The sequence below is a fragment of the Macaca thibetana genome, chromosome 15 (assembly GCF_024542745.1).
Source record: "Macaca thibetana thibetana isolate TM-01 chromosome 15, ASM2454274v1, whole genome shotgun sequence".
In the NCBI taxonomy this organism is placed as follows: domain Eukaryota; kingdom Metazoa; phylum Chordata; class Mammalia; order Primates; family Cercopithecidae; genus Macaca; species Macaca thibetana.
This window is the reverse complement of record NC_065592.1, coordinates 85447452-85464803: the sequence shown is the minus strand read 5'-3', so window position 1 is coordinate 85464803 and position 17352 is coordinate 85447452. Positions and strand designations below refer to the sequence as shown.

The following is a 17352-nucleotide window of genomic DNA, read 5'->3' as shown; positions in this document are numbered from 1 at the left end:
TGAGTCCCAACCATTTTTCAACAGGAAGAAAAGAAGTTCCCTACGTATAATCGCAAATATAATCAAATACTTGAAAGATGTTCTTTGGCCTCAATGTGACTTTAAAGCTGAAACACAAACAAAATCAGAGTTGAGCAATGATTTCTTAAGAAGCCAATAATGAAGAAACAAGTCAGCAGGATAAACAAAGATCTATATGGAAGAAACTTCACATCACTGTGGGTTCAAGTTATATTTTCTTTGAGTAAAAAATCACAGTTATACTATTGATAGTATAATTAACATCTTGTTTAATTCACAAAATTGCCTTGAATAAAGTAATGATTGTCTAGTGAATTTCTAAGTTCTCCATGGGGAAAGAAATATAAATATATCAAATCCATAATATGTAAATTTGATATAGAATATAAATTTGATATATTTATATTTCACAAGCAATAGAGTAAATGTTCTTCACTTTCCTTTCACACAATTATTTCATTTTTATAGTTTTGCATTTAGAGCCTTCTATACTTTTATTGTATCAGTAACTATTAAAATTCAGCTCTTTAATGAAGCAATTTCAGCTTTATCCGATACATCTCTGATAACATTGAAGCAACTCTCGTATGGTCAACTCTATACCATTAAATTATTTTTCAAAATATTCTCATGATAGTAATAGAGTGTATTGGTCCTGGTATTTTTTTCTGAAGATTACTGGCATAAGAATTATCCGGGGAAGCCAAATTGAAATTTCCATACCATCTTATTTGGTGAACAATGAGAAATAAAACCTATTTAAACCTACTTTTTTTTTTTTTTTTTTTTGAGATGGAGTTTTGCTCTCATTGCCCAGGCTGGAGTGCAATGGCATGATCGTGGCTCACTGCATTCTCTGCCTTCAGGTTCAAGTAATTCTCCTGTTTCAGCCTCCCGAGTAGCTGGAATTACAGGCATGCACCACCGCACCCAGCTAATTTTTTTTTTCTTTCTTTTTTTTAAGTAGAGATGGAGTTTCACCATGTTTGCCAGGCTGGTCTTGAACTCCTGACCTCAGGTGATCTACCCACTTCAGCTTCCCAAAGTGCTGGGATTACAAGTGTGAGCCACTGTTCCCAGCCTAAACCTATGTAAATTAAATGAACACAGGGAATATTGTAAAGGATAACTGGTAATGGTTTCAAATATGGCTTATTCTAGGAGTTCAGATAATAGCTCCAGAACCTGCCATGTCTCCACCTTTAGATTCTACTTTCCTTCATGTTGAGTGAGTCTCAGACTCCTTATGACAAGCTGTTTGCCAAAATCTCTGTTCCAGGGATAAAGAATGTCTCCATCTCTTTCCAGCAGTTCTTGAAAAGCCTTAGAATTAACTTTGTATACCTTAAGCAAATCAGTAACTTTTTCTCTGTCAATAGCAAGGTTGAAGCAAAAGAAAAAAAAGAAAGATTCATCTATAATAGGTACTAAACATGAAAATTCTTAGACTTAAATATAGCAAGAGTAGCATGAGATTTATATAAAAGTTAATTTATAAAATCCAAATGAAGTACATAAAATATTCCTAATGATGTGACTATTATAGAAATGTCATTACTTCTAAAATTAATATAGAAAGGTTATGCAACTTAAATTATAATCTTGATAAGCTTTTCTGTTGAACAATATAAAGTGATTCTAGAATGTATGTGGAAAAATATATCTCTAGAAATAGTCAAGAAATTTATGAATACTGAATAATAATAAGAAGGCAAAGTAGGAGACTTCCAGGTACTAAAATAACTGTGAAGTAACTGTAATCAAAGGTAAGTGTATAATATTAGCACAGGAATAGGTAAATATATTAGTCACATATGCCTGAGCATCCATAGAAAGATTTAGTAGTTATAAGATTTTAATCAAACTTAGTGAGAGTGTCTAATTTAATAAACGATGCTTGTATGTTTGATTATCCATGTAGAAGAAAACTGAATCCTTGCTCTAAGAAAAACATTGAAAGAAAATTTAGAAGGCTATTCGTATAAATTTGAGATGGGAAAGATATTCCCAAGTTTAACAGAAACCACAGAAACCATAAAGGAAAAGCTAGATATATTTGGCTATTTTAAAATTACATATTTCTGCAAGGCAAAAGATAGCAGAAACAAAATGAAGAAACAAATGTAAAGATATTTAAAGTGTTAAAAATTAAATTAAGTGTAGAAAAGGTTTATTTTTCTAGGGCACTAGTTATTAAAGGATCATTACATGTGAATTCCTTCTGTAGAATTCATAGGATTATCAAACTGTAAAAGCAACAGAAAGAGAAATTACAAATTTTATCAATAAAACTATTTTACAGTTAACACTTAAGCTTTTATTGTCCAGAAATATCTTTCTAATGAAATGGTATTTCTAGAAAAGCATGAAAAATCACTCCAATTCTTTATTTTAAAACTAAGTAAATAAGAAGCAGAATGGTTCTCATTCGAAAAGATACAGAATAAAACAGAGCAAAAGAAACACAAAGGCGATGAAAAATCATTAATAAGAACTCAAAAATGTCCCTTTCAAACAAAAGTTGAAAGGGTCAACAGACTTGCACTTTTGACCAAGAAGGAATTTTAGAAATGTGAGTCAATAGAAAAAAACATCCTGTTTTTCAGTCCAATCATGGCAATGAAAAATAGGATTCTCAAAAACATAAAAGAGGCATACCACGATAAACATAAGTTATTACTCTTAGATGACTCTTAAATGATGAACAAAATGTAGACATTGTGATCATGGAAATGTATTTCAGATGTAGAGTTTGATCTGATTAATGGAGAAAATCCCACAGCATCTCTACTGAAAGAAACTATAAAAAGGAAGTACTGGTAAAACAGCTTTCTCAGGGGCCATGGTAACTGTGAGCTAATATCATTTGTATTTGGTAGGAGATGGGGAAGAATGGGAGATCATTAACTTTTGAAGGACTTCAGTGGATGAATGCACTCAATCTGTCCCAGATGCATTTCATTAAGAAAGAATAAACTAGCTAACATTGCCAAAATCAAGTTCACTTAAGGTAGCAGGTCAGGGATGTTTTTCATGATCTGTGTCTTTAATAAGGAAATGTTTTCCATCAAAGTGGCTCAAATGGGAAAGACAGAAAATATCAAATGTTGAAGAAGGTGTGGAACAACCAGAGAGCTGTTTTATGGCACTGGTAGGAGTGTAAATTGGTACAACAACACTGAAAAACTAGCTGGCAGTTCAAAAATTAAACAAATGAGTGTTCGTGACTCAGCGGTTCCAGCCTTAGGTTTATATGGTCAACAGAAATGTGTACCAAAGAATGTTCACCAAAGAATGTGCTCAAGAATGCCTAAGCAACGCTATTCATAATAGAACCAAACTAGAAACTGTCCAAGTGATTACTAGTAGCAGAACAAACTCATAAATTGCTTTATTCACCTAATGGGACACTCTACAACAATGAGAAGAAATGAAGTGCAACTATGCAACAAAACAGGTCTTGCAAACACAACATGGATGAATCTTCAAATGCAGTGTGGCACAAAGAAGTCAGGCACAAAGAGCATGTGTTGTTTACTTCCCTTTATATGCAATTAAAAAACAAGCTAAACTATGGGCATTGGAGTTCAGGATAATGGCTGTCTTTGGAGCACAGAAACCAGAGACTGTAAGGGGAATCAGAGGCCAGAGGGTTCTGGGATGCTGATAGTTCTCAGTTTGTAAAAATTCATCAAGCTATATAGTTATGTTTTGTATGCTCTTCTGTATGTATGTTATTTTTTAATAAAAAGATTCCCAACACAGTTTTATGTGTGTAGTACAGAGCTGGAAGCAATAAGTAGGAGAAGTGAGCAAGTTAATTTTCCTTAAATAGAGGGAATCATTTATAAAAATTTATAACTAAAATGCAAACAGCAACTTTCTCTTTATAGGATAACGGATTTCATATATATGTTGTCCAATAGCCTGGAAAAAACAACATCTTTGGTTCTTATCTCAAAGCCAAAGGCTAATATTACACCTGCTTCAAATAATAGTTTTCATACACTCGATTCTATTATGTAAAATAAGAATATTGCTGTATTAGTCTGTTTGCATTGCTATAAAGGAATATCAAAGACTGGGTAATTTGTAAATAAAAGAGATTTAATTGGCTCACAGTTCTGCAGGGTGTACAGAAAGCATGGCATCTGCCTCTGCTCCTGGTGAGGGTTTCAGGAAGCTTACAATCATGGCGGACGGCAAAAGGGAAGCTGGTACATCACATGGCGAGAGACAGCAAGAGAGAGCAAGGAGGAGGTGGCAAGCTCCTCTATTTTTTTTTTTATTTTTTAATGTGTATTTTTATTTATTTATTATTATTATTTATTTTTCATTTATTTATTTTCTATCTCAACAGGTTTTTGGGGGACAGGTGGTGTTTGGTTACATGAATAAGTTCTTTAGTGGTGATTTCTGACATTTTGGTGCACTCATCACCTAAGCAATGTACACTGTACCCCACATGTAGTCTGTTATCCCTAACCACCCCCAACTTTTTCCCCTGCGTCCCCAAAGTCCAATGTATCATTCTTATGCCTTTGCTTCCTCATAGCTTAGCTCCCACAGATGAGTGAGAACATATGATATTTGATTTTCCATTTTTAAGTTACTTCGTTTAGATTAATAGCCTCCAATTCCATCCAGGTTGCTGCAAATGTCATTATTTCATTCCTTTCTATGGCTGAGTATTATTCTATGGGGGCTGTGTGTGTGTGTGTGTGTGTGTGTATCACATTTTTTAATCTACTCATTGATTGATTGGCATTTGTGCTAGTTCCATGTTTTTGCAATTGCAAATTGTGCTGCTATAAACATGTGTGTGCAATATCTTTTTCGTATCATTACTTCCTTCCCTCTGGGTAGATACTCAGTCATAGAATTGCTGGATCAAATGGTAGATCTACATTTAGTTTTTAAGGAATGTCCACACTGTTTTCCAAGATGGTTGTACTAGTTTACATTCCCACCAACACTATAAAAGTGTTCCCTTTTCACTGCATCCCCACTAACAGCTATCATTTTTTTATTCTTTAATTATGGCCATTCTTGGAGGAGTGAAGTGGTATTACATTGTGGTTTTGATTTGCGTTTCCCTGGTGATCAGTGATGTTGAGCACTTTTCCATATGCTTGTTGGTCATTTGTATATCTTCTTTTGAAGATGGTCTATTCATGTTTTAGTCCACTTTTTGATGGGATTGTTTGTTTTTTCTTACGGATTGGTTTGAGTTCTTTGTAGATTCTGGATATTAGTCCTTTGTCGGGTATAGATTGCAAAGATTTTCTCCCACTCTGTGGGTTGTCTGTTAACTCTGCTGATTATTTCTTTTGCTGTGCAGAGCTTTTTAGTTTAATTAACTCCCATCTATTTACTTTTGTTTTAGTTGCATTCGCTTTTGGGTTTTTGGTCATGAAGTCTGCCTAAGCCAATGTCCAGAAGGGCTTTTCCCACCTCATCTTCCAGAATCATTATGACTTCATGTCTTAGATTTAAGTCTTTGATCCATTTTGAGTTGATTTTTGTATAGAGTGAGAAATGAGTATCCAATTTCATTTTTCTATATGTGGCTTGCCAATTATCCCAGCACCATTTGTTGAATAGGGTGTCCATTTCCCACTTTATTATTTGTTTGCTTTATTGAAGTTCAGCTGGCTGTAAGTATTTGGGTTTACTTCTGGGTTCTCTATTCTATTGTATTGGTCTGTGTGCATATTTTTATGCCAATACTATGCTATTTGGTGACTAAGGCCTTATGGTGTAGTTTGTAGTCAGGTAATGTGATGTCTCCAGATTTGTTCTTTTTGCTTAGTCTTGCTTTGGCTATGTGTGCTCTTTTTTGGTTCCATATGATTTTACCATGTTTTTTTCTAGTTCTGTGAGGAATGATAGTGATATTTTGATAGGGATTGCACTGAATTTGTAGATTGCTTTTGGCAGTATGGACATTTTTACAATATTGATTCTACCCATCTGTGAGCATGAGGTGTGTTTCCATTTGTTTGTGTTGTCTATGATTTCTTTCAGTAGTGTTTCGTGGTTTTCCTTGTAGATGTCTTTCACATTGTTGGTTGGGTATATTCCTAAGTATTTTAATTTTGTGCAGCTATTGCGAAAGGGGTTGAGTTCTTGATTTGATTCTCAACTTGGTTGCTGTTGGTGTATAGCAGAGCTACTGATTTGTGTACATTAATTTTGTATCCTGAAACTTTGCTGAGTTCATTTACCAGTTCTAGGAGCTTTTCGGATGAGTCGTTAGGGTTTTATAGGTATATGATCATATAATCAGCAAAGAGCAACAGTTTGACTTCTCTTTATCAACTTGAATGCCCTTTTTTTCTTTCTCTTGTCTGATTGCTCTGGCTAGCACCTCCAGTACTATGTCAAATAGAAGTGGTGAAAATGGACATCCTTGTCTTGTTCCAGCTCTCAGGGGGAATGCTTTCAACATTTCCCCATTCAGTATAATGTTGGTTGTGGGTTTGTCATAGATGGCTTTTATGACCTTAATATATGGCAGCTTTGCTGACGGTTTTAGTCATAAAGGGATGCTGGATTTTGTCAAAAGATTGTTTACATCTATTGAGATGATTGTGTGATTTTTGTTTTTAATTCTGTTTGTGTGGTGTATCTCATTTATTGATTTACCTATGTTAAATTTTCCCTGCATCCCTGGTATGAAACCCATTTGCTCATGGTGGATTATCTTTTTGATATGTTGTTGGATTTGGTTTGCTAGGATTTTGTTGAGGATTTTTGCAGCCATGATAATCATGGATATTGGTCTATAGTTTTCTTATTTTGTTATGTCCTTTCCTGGTTTTGGTATTAGGATGATACTGATATTAGGATTATAGAATGATTTAGGAAGGATTCCCTTTTTCTCTATCTTTTGGAATAGTGTCAATAGGATTTATGCCAATTCCTCTTTGAATGTCTGATAGAATTCAGCTGTGAATCCATCTGGTCCTGGACGTCTTTTGTTGGCAATTTTTTTATTACCATTTCAATCTTGCTGTTTGTTATTGGTCTGCTCAGAGATTCTATATATTCCTGGTTTAATCTAGGAGGGTTGTATATTTCCAGGAATTTATTCATCTCCTCTAAGTTTTCTAGTTTATGCGCATAAAGGTGTTCATGGTAGTCTTGAATAATCTTTTGTATTTCTGTGGTATTAGCTGTAATGTCTCCCATTTCCTTTCTAATTGAGCTTATTTGGATTATCTCTCTTCTTGGTTAATCTTGCTAATGGTAAATCAATTTTATTTATCTTTTCAAAGAACCAGCTTTTTGTTTTGTTTATCTTTTGTATTTTATTTTGTTATTGTTTCAATTTGATTTAGTCCTGCTCTGATCTTTCTTGTTTCTTTTCTTCTCCTGGGTTTGGGTTTGGATTGTTCTTTCTCCAGTTCTGTGAGGTGTGACCTTAGATTGTCTATTTGTCCTTTTTCAGACTTTCTGATGTAGGCATTTCATGCTGTGAACTTTCCTGTTAACACCACTTTTGCTGTATCGCAGAGGTTTTGATAGGTGGTGTCACTACCATCGTTCAGTTCAAACAATCTTTTAATTTCCATCTTGATTTTGTTGTTGATCCAACAATCATTTAGGAGCAGGTTATTTAATTTCCATATACTTGCATGGTATTGAGGATTCCTCTTGGAATTGATTTTCAATTTTATTTTACTATGATCTAAGAGAATACTTGATATAATTTTGATCTTAAATTTACTGAGACTGGTTTTGTGGCCTATCATATGGTCTACCTTACAGAATGTTCCATGTGCTGATGAATAGAATGTATATTCTGCAGTTGTTGGGTAGAATGTTCTATAAGTATCTGTTAAGTCCATTTGTTCTAGGGTGTAGTTTAATTCCATTGTTTCTTTGTTGACTTTCTATCTTAATGACCTGTCTAGTGCTGTCAGTGGAGTATTGAAGTCCCCCACTATTATTGTGTTGCCATCTATCTCATCTCTTAGGTCTAGTAGTAATTATTGTATAAATTTGACAGCTCCAGTATTAGGTGCATATATATTTAGAATTGTGATATTCTTCTGTTGGACTAGTCCTTTTATTATTATATAATGTCCCTCTTTGTCTTTTTAATCATTGTTGCTTTAAAGTTTGTTTTGTCTGATATAAGAATAGCTACTCCTGCTCACTTTTGGTGTCCATTTGCATGGACTATCTCTTTCCACCCCTTTACCTTAAGTTTATGTGAGTCCTTATGTTTTAGGTGAGTCTTCTGAAGACAGCAGAAACTTGATTGGTGAATTCTTATCCATTCTGCAGTTCTGTATCTTTTAAGTGGATCATTTAGGCCATTTACATTCAGTGTTGGTATTGAGATGTGAAGTACTATTCTATTCATCATATTATTTGCTGCCTGAATACCTTGGTTTTTTTCACTGCATTATTGTTATATAGGTCCTATGAGATGTACGCCTTGAGGAGGTTCTATTTTGATGTACTTTGAGGATTTGTTTCAAGATTTAGAGCTCCTTTTAGCAGTTCTTGTAGTGGCACATTCTCTCAGTATTTGTTTTTCTAAAAAAGACTGTATCTTTCCTTCATTTATGAAGTTTAGTTTCACTGGATACAAAATTCTTGACTGATAATTGTTTTGTTTAAGGAGGCTAAAAATAGGACCACTATCCCTTCTAGCTTTTAGGGTTTCTGCTGAGAAATCTGCTGTTAATCTGACATATTTTTCTTTATAGGTTACCTGATACTTTCGCCTCACAGCTCTTAAGATTCTTTCCTTTCTCTTGACTTTAGATAGCCTGATGACTATGTGCCTAAGCAATGATCTTTTTGTGATTAATTTCCCAGGTGTTCTTGGAGCTTCTTATATTTGGATGTTTAGATCTCTAGCAAGGCTGGGGAAGTTTTCTTTGGTTATCCTCTCAAATGTGTTTTCCAAACTTTTAGATATCTCATCTTCCTCAGGAATACAAATTATTCTTAGGTTTGGGATATTTAACACAGTCCTAAAATTCCTGGAGGCTTTGTTCATTATTTAAAATTCTTTTTTCTTTGTCTTTGATGGATTGGGTTAATTCAAAAGCCTTATGTTCGAGCTCTGAGGTTCTTTCTTCTGCTTGTTTGATTCTACTTCTGAGGCTTTTCCAGTGCATTTTGCATTTCTCTAAGTGCCTCCTTGACCAGAAGTTGTAGTTGTTTTTATTTATACTCTCTATTTCAGTGAAGACTTTTCCTTTCATATCTTGTATCATGCTGTTTATTTCTTTAAGTTCGACTTCACCTTTCTCTGGTGCCTCCTTGATTCTTCCTCTGGCAATTCAGAGATTTCATCTTGGTTGGGATCCATTGCTGGTGAGCTGGTATGATCTTTTGGGAGTATCAAAGAACCTTGTTTTTCATATTACCAGAATTGTTTTTCTGGTTCCTTCTCATAGTCTGGGATAGACTATGTCAGAGGGAAGATCTGGGATTCAAGGACTGCTGTTCAGTTTCTTTTGTCCCACAGGATGCTCCCTCTACGTGGTGTTCTCCCCCTTCCCCAAGGGATGTGGCTTCCTAGGAGCCAAACTACAGTGATTGTTTTTGCTCTTCTGGTTCTAGTCACTCAGTTGAGCTACTGGGCTCCAGGCTGTTACTGGAGAGTATCTGCAAATAGTCCTGTGATGTGATCTGTCTTCAGGTCTTGCAGCCCTGGATACCAGTGCCTGCTCTGGTGGAGGTAGCAGGGGAGTGAAGTGGACTCTCTGAGTTTGTGTTGTGTTTTTGTTTAGTGCACTGGTTTTGTGTTGGTTGGCCTCCAGCCAGGAGGTGGCGCTTTCAAGAGTGTATCAGCTATGGTCCTATAGGGAGGATGCAGACCTTCCCTAGGGACACCTGGTTGAGTATTCAGTTTTCGCAGGCAGTGGGCAGAGCCATAGAGCTCCAGATTATGACTTTTGTCTTCAGCTACCAGGATCTCTAGAGAAAGACTACCAGGTAGGGGAAGAAATAGGCATGTCTGAGCTCAGCCTTTCCTTGGGCAGGGCTTGCTGTGGCTGCCGTGGGGAATGGGGGTGTGGTTCCCAGGCCAATGGAGTTATAGTCTCATGGGAATTATGGCTGCCTCTGCTGAGTCATATAGGTTACGGGGGAAGTCGGAAAAAGCCAGTAGTCACAGGCCTCACTCTGTTCCCACACCACCCACTGTCCTAAAGGCCAGTCTCACTCCTACTGTGCCCCCCAACAGCACTGAGTCTATTTTCAGGCAGCCAGTTACCAGGGCTGAGAACTTGCTCCAGACCACCAGCCTCTCTGTTGAGAAAGCAAGCCAATTCACAGTTTTTCAGTGTCTCATGCAGCCTCCAGCAGTGATCCAGTTCCTTCAAAAGGTCTGTGGTTTCTCTCAGCTTTGCTGGTATGTTCCTGTAGTAGTTTTTGGAGCAAGTCTGTGATATGAATCTCCACACACTGGTGTGTCTGTCTGAGAGGGAGCTGCAAGCTAGCCCTGCTCCTATCCACCATCTTAATCCCCTCTCTTGCAAGCTCCTTTCAACAACCAGCTCTCATCATCACCAAGGGAATGGCACCAAGCCATTCATGAGAGATCTGCTCCCATGACCCAAACACCTCCCACCAGGCTCCACCTCCAGCATTGAGAATGACATTTCAACATGAGATTGCGAGGAAACACACATTCAAACCATATCAATTGTTAAATCAAGAGATACCATCTTCTAAATCATTTCACTGCCCATGGCAATTTTACCCTTGGAAGCCTTTACAAGCAATATTATTCTATGACCCACAAAGGCCTATTGAAGTAGATTGCCAATCAATACATATTTTAAATGGTCATGAATTATCCAGTACATGTTCAATGACTTTACACTTAAGTCACTTAGCTAAGTACTGCTAAGACAATAGGTGACATTCTGCCTTTCACATGTGTTAAACTCTCTTCCTAATCTGCTGGATTTCTAAACTACCCTGTTTTCACCTACTCTGAGATGGCAAAAGCCTTTAGCAATGCTAAACAGATAGACAAAAGTCAAAATGCCAGGCAGAACGGTAAGAGGCACACTGAGGCCCAATGAGGACTGCAAGTATGGAATGCTAGGAAATAGTGTAAGCTAGGTGAAGTTGGCATGGAGGAGTCAAGGAATGAAGACTCTAGAAAAGTGACCATCTGTGCAAAGAGGTAAATTGGTAGAGCTATACAAATATGCTTATCAAAGAAAAACCATCTATCATGTTGAGACGGTATAATTCCCTTGACCCCCTTCGCCAGTAGGAACTGAAGTGGCTCATTTCCCTCAGGCTGCCACTGGCTACTCCTTGCGGGAGGAAGCATGCGAGCGAGGGAGTGAGGGAACCGGAGTGAATGAACTCTAGCACCAGTCAGTTGCTCCTCTCTGGAGGAGGCAGGATCTGTGTGGGCCCCACAATGGTGTCAAATCATGTTGCAACCAATGCTCTTTCAGAGCTGCAGTCCGGCGACTGCCAAGTGCCAACCAGCTCAGTGGAAGGTCAGAGTGGCAGCTTCTGTCCTCTTAGCACTCAGGTTCTTGTCCGGCATCCAGGAAGAAATCAGGTCACACAAACTGAAAGGTGATGAACGCAGAAGACTTTATTGAGCGGTAGGTGGCTCTCAGTGGAAAGGGAGGCTAGAGAGGGAATGGGAAGGTGATCTTTCCCTTAAACCCAGCCATATCCAGCTGGGCCCATCTCCGAAGCTGCACTGTCTGAAGCTAGCCACGTTTATCTGTTGTCTCTGATGCTCAGTTGCTTCTCTGTTCGCCACTCAGCTGCTTGTATCCTTGATACTCAACTGCTTGTGTTGCTCTGCCAGCTGAAGTATTTTATGGGTATAGGATAGGGGTGGGGCAGGCCAAAAAGGCAACATTTGGGTGGGAAAAATGGGGTTAGCTGTTTTCACTTAGGGCTGAGGTTCCAGGCTTAAGGGTGGAGTTCAGCCGGGAGCCCAGCCCTACTGTACCAATGTCAAGGTCTGTTTTACAAAAAGAGGTTATTGTGAAGCAATTTTCAAATGCATACCCCATTTATATGTGTAAGGAGGGTAGGAGGAAGCTTGAATATTTATGACCAGTCTTAGAAAGAACAACTAAAGTATGTGTATGTAACTGTATGACTATATATACACATTAGGTACATGTATCTGTGTATATAAATGCATATATATATATAATTGTATTATCATTATTTATGTCTACTCTAAGGAGTTTTGCAACTTAGCGATAATATTTCAGTAATCTTTTTTTTTTTTTTTTTTGAGATGGAGTCTCGCTCTGTCACCCAGGCTGGAGTGCAGTGGTGCCATCTCGGCTCACTGCAAGCTCTGCTTCCCGAATTCACGCCATTCTCCTGCCTCAGCTTCCCCGCCAGTACGCCCAGCTAATTTTTTATATTTTTAGTGGAGACGGGGTTTCACCATATTAGCCAGGATGGTCTCGATTTCCTGACCACGTGACCCACCCGCCTCGGCCTCCCAAAGTGCTAGGATTACATTAGTCATCTTTTTTACACTTGGCACCTAAAGTGCCTGGCTTAGACTAGGGGCCTGAAAACACTCATTAACACAAAATAAAAGTGTTTTGGAGGTATGCAGAGTTTCTTGACGGATCAATAAATAATTTCAAACATCTAAGATTTCATATTTGCAGTTTTTTTGTCTTCCTGTATTCTCAGTTGCCAGCTTTTGTTTTAATTTAATTAATGCAAAACTTCTATATCCTGCAGTTTCAACTAACAGTTTGGTTGCCTAGTCTGAGAGTCTGAAGATTCATTCTCCCTCTAGACCAGCTCCACTAACTTTATGACAGATACTTGCCACCCTTAAACATTTCTTTACCATATACATCAGTTCACAGATGTGAAGGGAACGTATAATCTTAAATAAACACCATATGCTCTATATTAGGCTTATGCTCTAAATATAGAACTGTATTTATAGTATTATGTTTTTTGGAAAAAATCATAGTTTTGTCAGCATTCTATTTACAACACATTGCTACATCTTTCTCCTTTCCTATATTTTTAACAAAATCAATGAAAATGTACATGCAGTATTTTATACTTGCTATTTGTAATATATTATCCCTTCATTCCAAAAAATAAACTTCCACAACAATCATTAAATAGCAGGAAATATTAACCATCTGCATGCATGTATCACACTTTAGTTTTAAATTTTAGTTTGAGATATTTCAAACATAGAGAAAAATAGAATAAAAAATGTGATGAACAGCCTTCAACTCATCATCAAGTTCTATGAAATTACGTACTATATCATTGAAACTCTGTGATACCCTCTCCGTCTTAAATCCTTTCTCCACAGAATACTGGATTTTGTGTTTATCATCCTCATTTAAGCGTTTATTCCCATAGTGTAAACACTTGAATATGTCCACACAAAATACAGCATGATTTTTCAGATGTTAAAAAAATTTATGTAGGCCGGGCATGGTGACTCACGCCTGTAATCCCAGCACTTTGGGAGGCTGAGGCAGGCGGATCACCTGAGGTCAGGAATTGGAGACTAGCCTGGAAAACGTGGCAAAACCCCATCTCTACTAAAAGTACAAAAAATAGCTGGGCATGGTGGCAGGCATTTGTAATCCAAGCTACTCAGGAGGCTGAGGCAGGAGGATTGCTTGAACCCGGAAGGCAGAGGTTGCAGTGAGCCAAGATGGTGCCACTGCAGTCCAGCCTGGGTGACAAGAGCAACACTCCATCTCAAAAAAAAAAAAAAAAAAGTAAATATTATAATATCTTGCTCCATATGTACTTCTGCAATGTACTTTTTTACTGAATGTTTCAGCAATGTATTCATGTTGTTTTATGTAACACTAGCATGCTTGTTTACACTACATAATTCCATTATATGACTACAACATAATTATGTATATCCAGCATCTTACTTATGAGCATTGGGTTGTTTCTAGTTTTTCACTTTTATAAAAAGCTGGAATGGATAATGCATGCCTTCTTTTGCACATGTGTGAGGATTTCTCTAAAGGAATTGCTAAATTCCAAGCAAGTCATCTTCAAGTTTATTAAAACTTTTCAAATGTTTCTTCATATTTACATACCCAATCAGAGTAAATGCAAGTTCTCATGTCTCCAAATACTTAGCACTATTTGTATTGCCCTATTTGTAAATTGTAGATTGTTTGCCAACCTGCTGTGTGCAAAATGGTATTGTAGGTTGCTTTAATGTGTATGTCACTGATTATTACTGTGGTAGGTACCTTTTCATGCTTGTTGGCCCTTCCTATTTTCACCTATTTATAAGCCTTTTCCATTTATTGGGATGGAGATTGGTGACTTTTTCCTTATTAAATTGAGTGAAGTCTTCTTAATTCTGGATACTACTCTTCTGTCTGCTCTATGTGTTCCAAATATCGTTTTTCACTCTGTAGCTTCTTTTGCTTTTGTGTATTATGTCTTTTTTTGAGTGGAAATTTAAAATTTCAATGTAGAAAATGAATTATTTTCTTATGGATTACATTTTCAGTATCTTGTTTAAGAAAGTTTTCTTTATTCTTCTAAACATTTAAGGCTTGACTTTTCTTATGAAGGTCTTTAGCCTACCTGAAATTGATTTCCTGAATGGTATAACTTTGGAACGTACTACAAACACAACTTTATATTTTGATATGTTGCCAGAATTTCTTTTAAATTAAGGCATATAGTGTTGAAACCATTGCCATTATGGAAACTACATAAGTATTAAGTTGAGTTTGATGTAGATTTTAACTCTGCAGTAAGCCTTAACTGAAGAGTATCTTGGGCATATTCATCTTTCTGAGCCTCTTTTTCTGCAAAAAGTTAGTACTAGGCCAGGCGCGGTGGCTCATGCCTGTAATCCCAACACCTTGGGAGCCTGAGGTGGGTGGATCACTTGAGCTCAGGAGTTTGAGACCAGCTTGGCCAACATGGTGAAGCCCTGTCTGTACTAAAAACACAAAAATTACCCAGGTGTGGTGGCACATGCCTGTAGTCCCAGCTACTCAGGAGGCTGAGGCAGGAGAATCACTTGAACCCGGGAGGTGGAGGTTGCCATGAGCTGAAATGGCACCACCTCACTCCAGCCTAGACAACAGAATGAGATTCTGTCTCAAAAAAAATTAGTACTAATGCCTGTTCCATGGTTTGTGTTAAAATTAGTAATTCAGAAATATCCACTGTATTGCCTGACACACAGAGTATACTGTTAGGGACTTGATCTCTGGCAGTGAAAGGAAATAGCAATAGCTTGAGAGAACCAGAACAAATCAAGATGAATGCTTGCTTATCTAATTTTGGCATAACAAGATGATGACAAATAAAAATGAATATCCCACATTTTGGAAACTAATAATATGAATATCTGTTGAGGTTATAGGATCAGACTTTCCCTCTGTGAGTCCTAGATAATCCTAGGTCAGGAAGTGAAGATTCAGAGTTCTGCCCAGGACAAGGGCCAGAAGAGACAGTTCTCTGGGGCTGAAAGAAGGCTCCTTTGTTTCTTTATTTTACCAACCTCAAAGGGTTCATCAGTTGGAGTGAACAGCTCTAGTGGGGATTGTATTGGTCAGGGTGGGGAGTGGGTCGGGGGACCTATTAACAGGGAGAAAAGAATGCAAGGAACGGTTCCAGGATGCAGTCTGGGAAGAGTCTGTGCTTCAGCAGTAGGCTACAGAACTTTTTCGTTTTTCTGGAGTCATCCTTTCCAATAGCCCCAAACCTGCAAGTAAATTTTCTTCAAAATTACGGCTAAATCTCAGTTACACCCTTGAAAAACAGGTAAATCCCAATACCCGTGCTTAGATACAAACTCTCCAGGGAGAGAACAGGGATCCTTCTCTCCTTCAGAATAGACAGAAGACGTGGCAGATGCCATCAGACAACAACGTTTCTAGTGGAGCTGATGACACTGTCAGCTACCCATGGATTGGTGTTGGCAAGATGAAGTGGGAAGAGAGGGAGAAGTTCAGTGACATTTTGGAACGCACTTGAGATGCTGGCTTTGGAAAGTTTCCTAAATACTAAGGACATACTTTGATTATGGTTCTGGAAAGACACATGAGAGCTAATTTCCATTAAAATGTGCCATAAAAATGAAAGGAAGAGAGACAGATCCTGGAGCAGTAGTGTGCACTTGTAATCCCCAGGAGGCTGCGGTGAGGGCATCACTTGAGGCCAGGAGTTTGAGATCCGCTTGGGCAACGTAGCGAGACACTGCCTCTAAAAAAAAAATAAAAATAAAAATAGCTGGGTGTAGTGGCACACACCTGTAGTCTCAGCTTCTTGGGAGGCTGAGGCAGTAGGATCACTTGAGTCCAAGACTTTGAGGCTGCAGTGAGCTACAATTGTGCCACTGCACTCCAGCCTAGGTGACAAAGTGAGATCCCATCTTTAAAATAATAATAACAAAAAACATTTTAAAAAATTAAGGATTTCTTTGATGAGACTTGGATCTTGGATCTTGTAGATTAAAAAAGTGTGAGAAGAGTGAACAGACTTTTAGGCCGAGGAGTTGCAAGCAACACAGTAGAAATTAAAATGTGAGCAGAGATACCAGAAATACTATCTTTACCAGACATTCTTAGACACTTCCTTTTTGCTAAAGCTTTTCCTGTTCTCTCACTAGATCCACTCCCTCAATCATTAATTCATTCCACCATTCATGGAACATTCAATCCAATGTGAATGGATTGAATGTTCGGCCTCCTTGTAGCCAATTCAATCCAATTAAATGTGTACTACATGCCTCAAATAGTGCTAGATACTGGGGATACAATGGGAAGCAAAACAGACTTGGTCCCTGCATTTGCGGAGCTTGCAAGGTGGTAGAGATCAGCCTTAAAATAATGAATGGAACCAGGTATTGGGGCAGGGATGGAGGATGTAATCAAGAGATCATCAAATGATTACACTCCAGTGCAGTACCTTATAAAAATGAATGGCACTATATTGTCTGGAAAAGAGAAAATTATGTTTAATAAAGGAATCTTAAAACATTAGAAACTCAGGAAGACTTTTAAGAGCCATTAAAATGAACATTTCGTAAGTTGATCATCTCACTATGCTGGGAAATGTATTCACGCACCATGCATCAGTACGCAGGGATAGCAGACGAAAACAACACTTTTGTGTGTAGAGTTTACTCTTTGTGGGGCCTGAGAGTCAAACTCAGTGGAAGTACACTATTCTCTGGAAACAACTTGAAGGATAAAAGACCTATAAACTTTTATTATTTTTATGTATTTTGACTCTTCCAGTGTTAACAATGTATATGATAGAAAATATGTTGCCCACATCCTGCATTTTTTGTTTATCTAAAGAGAAATGCAGTGGAGGTAT

The 17352-nt window shown here is 37.6% G+C and overlaps 2 protein-coding genes across 3 annotated transcripts in view; one reads left to right on the top strand and one right to left on the bottom strand.

Moving 5' to 3' along the window:
- The window catches only part of ANXA1 (annexin A1), an 897109-nt gene that overhangs the window by 94036 nt on the left and 785721 nt on the right, over window positions 1-17352 (bottom strand). The window lies entirely within an intron of this gene.
- Window positions 1-17352, top strand: part of ALDH1A1 (aldehyde dehydrogenase 1 family member A1) — a 185590-nt gene that overhangs the window by 3385 nt on the left and 164853 nt on the right. The window lies entirely within an intron of this gene.